Genomic DNA, 7,078 nt, shown 5'->3' with positions numbered 1-7,078 from the left:
AGGCCACAAGAGGGCGCATCGAGCAAAATATTACTAATGCACATTTATTCAAAGCGTAATATAACATGACTATCTGTGAAAAAAGTGCATAATGTTTAAAATAACGTTTATAAACCAATTATAATTAATTAAGTTGCTTAAACAACTATAAACAAAACAGCATCATGTATATATGCATAGTTTAATACAAAGGGCCGAAAGCTAATCACACAGAGTACATTTTTCATTTAAAAACACGAGTTGCAGTAGGATGGGGAAAAACCTGGCCATAAAGTCTCGAGATATGGTTTTTCAAAGTTAAACTCGCTTTAAATTTACATGGCTTTCTAAACATGCGGCTCTTTAGTGCGAGACGCGAGTGCAACGGTGATAGATGTCCCTCTAGAAAATGCTCTAAATATGCGGCTTGGTTTCAGTTTTGACGTAAACATGATCTTCTCTGCATTGATGTTCTCTTTTCCCGCAATATTTTTAATGAACAACGCAGCAGCGCCGCATCTAGTGGCTTCAACTGGATAGGCTAACAAAAACATTAAAATGCAACGACACTTACATCGTCATCGCATCTCGTGTGCCACTGATAAGGCTGCCTCCTTAACGCACACCTAAAATTCGAATGCAACGTTTTTGCATTCGAATGTGGATTTTTATTTTAAATTCGACGAATATTCGAAATTCAAATTTTTTTTGACAGCCCTAATGCAGACCCTCATTGGCAAATGTTCTACCACCAGGGTGCTAAAAGATGAGCTGCGAACAGTTAGTTCTTCTGATGATCCTGTTATTATAATATTCATATACCCATGACTAGGGCTGGGTGATGTCCCTAAAAAATTCTCGATATGCATGTATTGCTCTGAAGTGGTCTACAATGGTGCTCATGACTGTACAGATTCTCACATTTTCTCAATGAATTGTGAGGGACGTTCTGCAAGATGGATTTTAAGGAATAGTTCACACATAACTCTGAAATGTGTCATAATTTATTGACCCTCAGGTCATTCCAAACCTGTATGACTTTCTTTCTTCCATAGAACACAAAGGAAGATATTTAGCAGAATGTTCATGCTGCTTTTTACACACTGTAAAAGTAAATGGTGATCAGGAGCAGTAAAGGTCCATAAATGACCAAAAATAAATGACTTTTGTTTCATGGAAGAAATAAGGTCATGCAGATTTGGAATAATGGTAGGTCAATAAAGCCATAATTATAAAGTTGGGTTAACTATCCATTTAAATATGGGCAGGCATGTTAATTGATGGTTGAAAGCATGATCAAATTACAAACATGCAATGGGTGGCGAACTTTGAATTCTGTGGAAATCTGCAGCGCTTTCTAGAGAATTGTCGCAGACATATTCATGACATATAAAGTCATTAGGAACAGTGATCAAACATTATTTACTTACACATGGCCCATTTACTTTTCATTTCACTGGTTGACGATAAGAGCTTATTTCAGGGAGTCAAAGTTCAGGACCCCGCTTGTCTGCTCAACAGTGATCAGTGGTGACTTGTTTTGGTTAAACGTGTCTCTGTCCACTTTAGCTTTCTAATGGTCTAACATGAATGACTTCATGCCTGTTTTCTCAGTCCCACCAGTTAGTCTTTGCTGGAAGTGTATTGTTTCTCCTGGTTTGTGATCTCTGTAAGAGCAGCGGGATTGGCCTTTGGAACACATTGCCAACTGGGTCCTGATAACATCAACAGACTCTGTGTTTGCGTTGTACTTTTATCTCTTTATGGCCGTGCATTGAGAGTTCAACTTCGGCATGAAGACCCCATGTTCTCTGTGATGTGGTCCAGTGGGAGTCTGTAAAGGGGAAGACAGATGCTCCACCCCAATAAGACCTCCCAAACGGCCAGGCGTCAGAAGAGAAAAGGGGGCTTTTCTCTGTCGGAGTCTGTTGTGATAACATATAAAGACAGCTGTAAAAGCAATATGCCACTAAAAGCTGAATATTGCAGTGTTTTCACTATGGTAAAGATGTGTTGTTAGGCATATTGTTATACAGAGTGGCTTATTGCTTTTATGAAATGTTAAAAACAGTGTTCAGCAATAGTTCAAATTAAATTGAATAGTAAACTCTGCTGTTCAAAAGTTTGTGGTCAGCAAGTTTTTTGAAAGAAAGCAAGAACACATTAAATTGATCAAACATAACTGTAAATGTGTTTCAAAATATGTCTATTTCAAATAAATGCTGTTTTTATAATGTTCTATTCATTAAAGAATCCTGAAGAAATCTATCAGGATTTCCTCAAAAATATTAAGCAGCTCAACTGCTTTCAACTTTCAACAAGAACTGTTTCTTGAGCAGCAAATCAGCATATCAGAATGATTTCTGAAGATCATGTGACACTGAAGACTGGAGTAATGATGCTGAAAATTCAGCTTTGATCACAGAAATAAATTACATTTTAATATATGTGACCCTGGAGCACAAAAGCAGTCTTAAGTCGCTGGGGTATATTTGTAGCAATAGCATTTACCCTTATGACTGGTTTTGTGGTCCAGGGTCACATATATTCACATAGAAAACAGTTATTTCAAATTGTAATAATATTTTACAACATTTCTGTTTTTACTGTATTTTTGATAATATGAATGCAGCCTTAGTGAGCATGGGAGACTTTAAACATTAATAATAAAACATACCGACTTTTGAAAGTAGTGTATATAATAATAATAATAATAGAACATTTAATTTTAATGTAATAAATATAAAATAAATTAATACAAATCTGAAAGTTTATTCAGCTTATTTTCTGAACTTCCATTTTATATATACATCATGATACAGTTGTGCTGGCAGAAAAAAAATGTACGACTTCACACCTGGAACGACCCTAAATATACCTTTGCACTTTGCAGGTGAGCTTTTCATGTGTTTGTGAAGGTGCTTCTAATTATCCATGAGAAGACAGGGGACTTTGTCTTTTGAAGTTTGTGTCCTCTTGTTGGGCAGGTGTCTGTAGTTATCGCAGGTTGGCTGTATGTTTGCCTGTGCCTCTTAGGAAAGAGTAGGCCTAAATGAAACCAATCCTGCATCTTGAATTGGCATCATAGTGTTTTTTGTTTTCTCTACACATCCAGAACATGCTGTTTGAGCACCTGGTCACCAAGACTTCTCACTTTACAATAAACTGCTGGGTTTGTGTTTGGACTTAAAGGGTTAGTTCACCCAAAAATGAAAATTGGCTTGTGTAACAATCCACAAGTCGTCAAATAAAGCGCACGCTTCCATAACAAAACGTGCCTCACACGGCTCCGGGGGGTGAATAAAGACCTCCTGTAGTGAATCCATGCGTCTTTGTAAGAAAAATATCCATATTTCAAACGTAATAAACACTTTTCTCTCACTTTCAGTATCTGTCATATGCGGAAGCTGTTCCGGCGGACGACGTAGCACGTCGGCGTTGCGTGATTAGTGACCAACGCGGAGAGAGAACAAAACAAAACGCCGGTCACGAATTAGAAGTAAAAAACTTTTTTTTTTGATTTGCAAAGAAAAATGTCGGAGGATTTCGATATAAGCAAAGAGGAGACTGGTTTTCCTTTGCTAAAGTAAGGAAACTTTGCTTCCTTTGCTCCTATAAACAAACTCGCGAGACTAGCATACCTCAGAGGCGTGCGCGCTGCGCATACGTCTTGCGTCATCCGCCGGAACGCCTTCTGTGTATGACAGATAACGGAAGTGAGAGAAAAGTGTTTATTACATTTGAAATATGAATATTTTTCTTACAAAAACGCATGGATTCACTACAGAAGGCCTTTATTTACCCCCCGGAGCCGTGTGAAGCAAGTTTTATTATGGATGCACGCGCTTTATTTGACGACTTGTGGACTGTTCAACTGCAACACCCGCTGACTGCAATGATAGAGCTTGGAAGAGCCAGGACAATGTTTAATATAACTCCGACTGGATTCGTCTGAAAGAAGAAAGTCATATACACCTAGGATGCTTCGAGGGTGAGTAAAACACAGTCTAATTTTCATTTTTGGGTGAACTAACCCTTTAAGCTTCAGGGTTGGATTTCCAAGGCCAGCAAGAGGTCAGTTTGATAACCCAGCACCACCTCAGCTATTCTTTACCAAAGTGTGTGTAAACACGCACAGATAACACAGCCGAGGTCGCGAGTCGATCTTGTGTAGAACCTCCTCTTTTGTGTTTTCAGGCCAGAATCGACGCCTGGTCCATTGTGTGAGTGGCACGCAGGCGGAGTAATTGCGCCATAATGTCATCTTTAGTGCGCTGAGGGTCATAAACGCTTTCATACAGTCATTAACACGCGGCGGGCTTTTGTGGCCTTCATCCTTCAGGCTGCAGAAGACCCGGCCAGCTGACTAGTCTACCCAGCATGCCTCCGCCCCACGTCCCTGCCGCTTTGTCTCAGTCCCTGAGGGCTTGCGCCACAGCCTGTCAGATTACCCACGATCCTTTGTTCGCACTCGCAGCTTTACTAATTCATCACCCTGTGCCTGGTACACGTGCTCATCAAGGCTGCGTGACAAAAACAGCACCCTCTATTGCATCCAAGCATCCATTGCTCTGCTCCCCTTGACATCTGCCAGCACAGGTTTGCTTTCACCCCAGACTCTCATTAATCACGATGAAGACCCAGATGGTGGTCAAACAGATTAAATGTGGAAGAGAGACCCCGGCACATGGACACTTCTTATCATGTGCTGTTCTTATCATGACCTATTTAAGATCTCCATGTTTATATCTAGTGAAAGGCTGTGGAATGTTCTCATGGTGAGTCAGGAGCACGCTGCTGCTGACTTTGGATTTTGCTGGATGGATTGTTGCTCCCTGACCTTTTTTGTTTCCACTGTCTTTGAGGCTTGAGGTTGGGTGGGATTGTACAGTAATTTGTTTGTGTGTGTGATAATGCTCCATGTTAAATCTGTGGTGCAATCCTCTGTTATTTCAGATTTTATCCCGGACGTTTGATCCTTTAAGTCCTGTTGTTTTTAGTGCTGGGATGTTTGTTGGCATACATGTTATTCAAGGGAGCTATAGACACAACGTGATAAAGTGACAAACAATAAAAGCCATGTAAAGAGTTTTTGTCGCAGCCTGCTGTGACTGACAGGTGCGTTTTTTGTTTTTTGATTTCTGTTTTTGCTGCTTCAACTGAGTGTCTCCACCCAGAGTGAAATTTCATCCAAAATCCATGCAGAATTTCCTCTGTCAGAGTTGAAAACTGTGTCACGTCCAGTTTGGCCACAATGCACATTACTGTTCAAAAGTTTGGGGTCAGTAAGATTTTTTTTTTTTTTTAAGAAATTAGAAGTTTTATTGCAATAAATTAATAGAAAAGTGACATTAAAGTGACATCAGAAATGTTTCTTGAGAAGCAAATCAGCATAATAGAATGATTTCTGAAGATCATGTGAGACTGAAGACTGGAGTAATGATGCTGAAAATACAGCTTTGCATCACAGGAATAAATTATATTTTAATATATATTCACATAGAAAATATTTATTGTAAATTGTAATATTATTAAAAAAATATTTCTGTTTTTAATCAAATAAATGCTGCTTTGATGAGCATAAGACACTTATTTCAAAAACATTCATAAAATCTTACTGACCCCAAACTTTTGAACTGTAGTGTACATTAGATAGAGACTCTACACTGTACAGGCTCAACAATATGCATAACAATAACCAACAATTTTGTATCAGCAGAAGAATCGGCAGACGTATCATTTACAGTCTTTATAGTTTGAGAGTTATGTTTCTTGAACTTCTATGGTTTCGTGCTCTTGGCACCCAGTTATTCGTCACACAAAGCACATTGTAGTCGACACAAAGCATGTTTATCCTCGTTGCAGGGAATGAACTGAGATAAAGTGCCATTGTGATGTATTTAATTCACTGGATTATCCAAAAATAGGCTTTACCTCATTTGTATGTAATATATAAGCCAATTGTCTTTTTCATTTCCTCTTAGTTTTTATTACAAAATAAGATTTGTCATACCACCCACTGCTAACCTCCAGCACCTTGGTGCATCCAGGGTGCAGAAGTCCGTCTAGTTCCCCATCAACGTTAATTAATGTGATTAATGTGGTTTTGATCATTTCATTTGATCATGGTTTCTCAGTTTGTAATGACGGCACTCAGAGTCACAGATGAATTCATTTGATCCTCTAAAGGAGCCACTGTAGTGGTTTTTCATTCATTAGTTAGTGGTTTAACTGCATGTTTATGGGATGCTCTTTAATATGAAGCATCCCCCACCACGACTAATGGCAGCAGGGGAAACTAATGAGATTTTCTCATTTTGGCACATATTGAAGAGGACGTGTTAAAACCCCTTTTGACAGACTGTGAAATTCTGTCTCTGTACAGCAGTTGTCTGTCGAGTCTGCCACTTGCCTGCTAAATGTTTAATTGGCTCGCTAAAAAGAAACATCTTGAGAGCATGTCAGGTGCTGTTCATGAGAAATATCCCTATATGATGCGCCTATTATCACCTGAATTATCTGTCTGTGATAATTGTAACCATTCAGATCCATGTTAAAAATGTAAACATCTATACCATTCAAAAATTAAAGTTGGTAAGATTTTTTTGAATGTTTTTGGAAGAAAATACAGTAAAACGGTAATATTGTGAAATATTACAATTTAAAATAACTGTTTTCTATTAAAATATATATTTAAATAATTAACTTGTTCTTGTGATGCAAAGCTGAATTTTCAGCATCATTATTCCAGTGTCACATGATCCTTCAGAAACCATTCTAATTTGCTGATTTGCTGCTCAAGGAAGATTTCTGATTATTATTAATGTTGAAAACGATTGCTTAAAGTCCCCATGAAATCAAAATTAAAGTGTTTTGGGTGTTAGTATCAATATGTTAGTCGTAAGGTTATCTATAAGGCAGTGTGCTACAAAACAGTGACAAAATTCGCATTTAGAAGATATAAGCATTCAAAGCTTGCAGTTCGTCACTTCCGCCAAAACGGCTCAACGATTTTTTTTGACGTCACATCGTACTTCAGCTTCTCATCAAACTTTCTGTCCAATCAAATGCTCTCTAGAATCCGAAGCGCCTGCCCCCT

The 7,078-nt window shown here is 38.5% G+C and overlaps 1 protein-coding gene across 1 annotated transcript in view; it reads left to right on the top strand.

Moving 5' to 3' along the window:
- Positions 1-7,078, top strand: part of LOC107654588 (caskin-2-like) — a 59,379-nt gene that overhangs the window by 7,350 nt on the left and 44,951 nt on the right. The gene's annotated exons all lie outside the window — the stretch shown is intronic.

This window comes from Sinocyclocheilus anshuiensis, unplaced genomic scaffold (genome assembly GCF_001515605.1).
Source record: "Sinocyclocheilus anshuiensis isolate Anshui unplaced genomic scaffold, SAMN03320099.WGS_v1.1 scaffold787, whole genome shotgun sequence".
Classification (NCBI taxonomy): domain Eukaryota; kingdom Metazoa; phylum Chordata; class Actinopteri; order Cypriniformes; family Cyprinidae; genus Sinocyclocheilus; species Sinocyclocheilus anshuiensis.
This window is presented reverse-complemented; position numbering and strand designations above follow the sequence as displayed.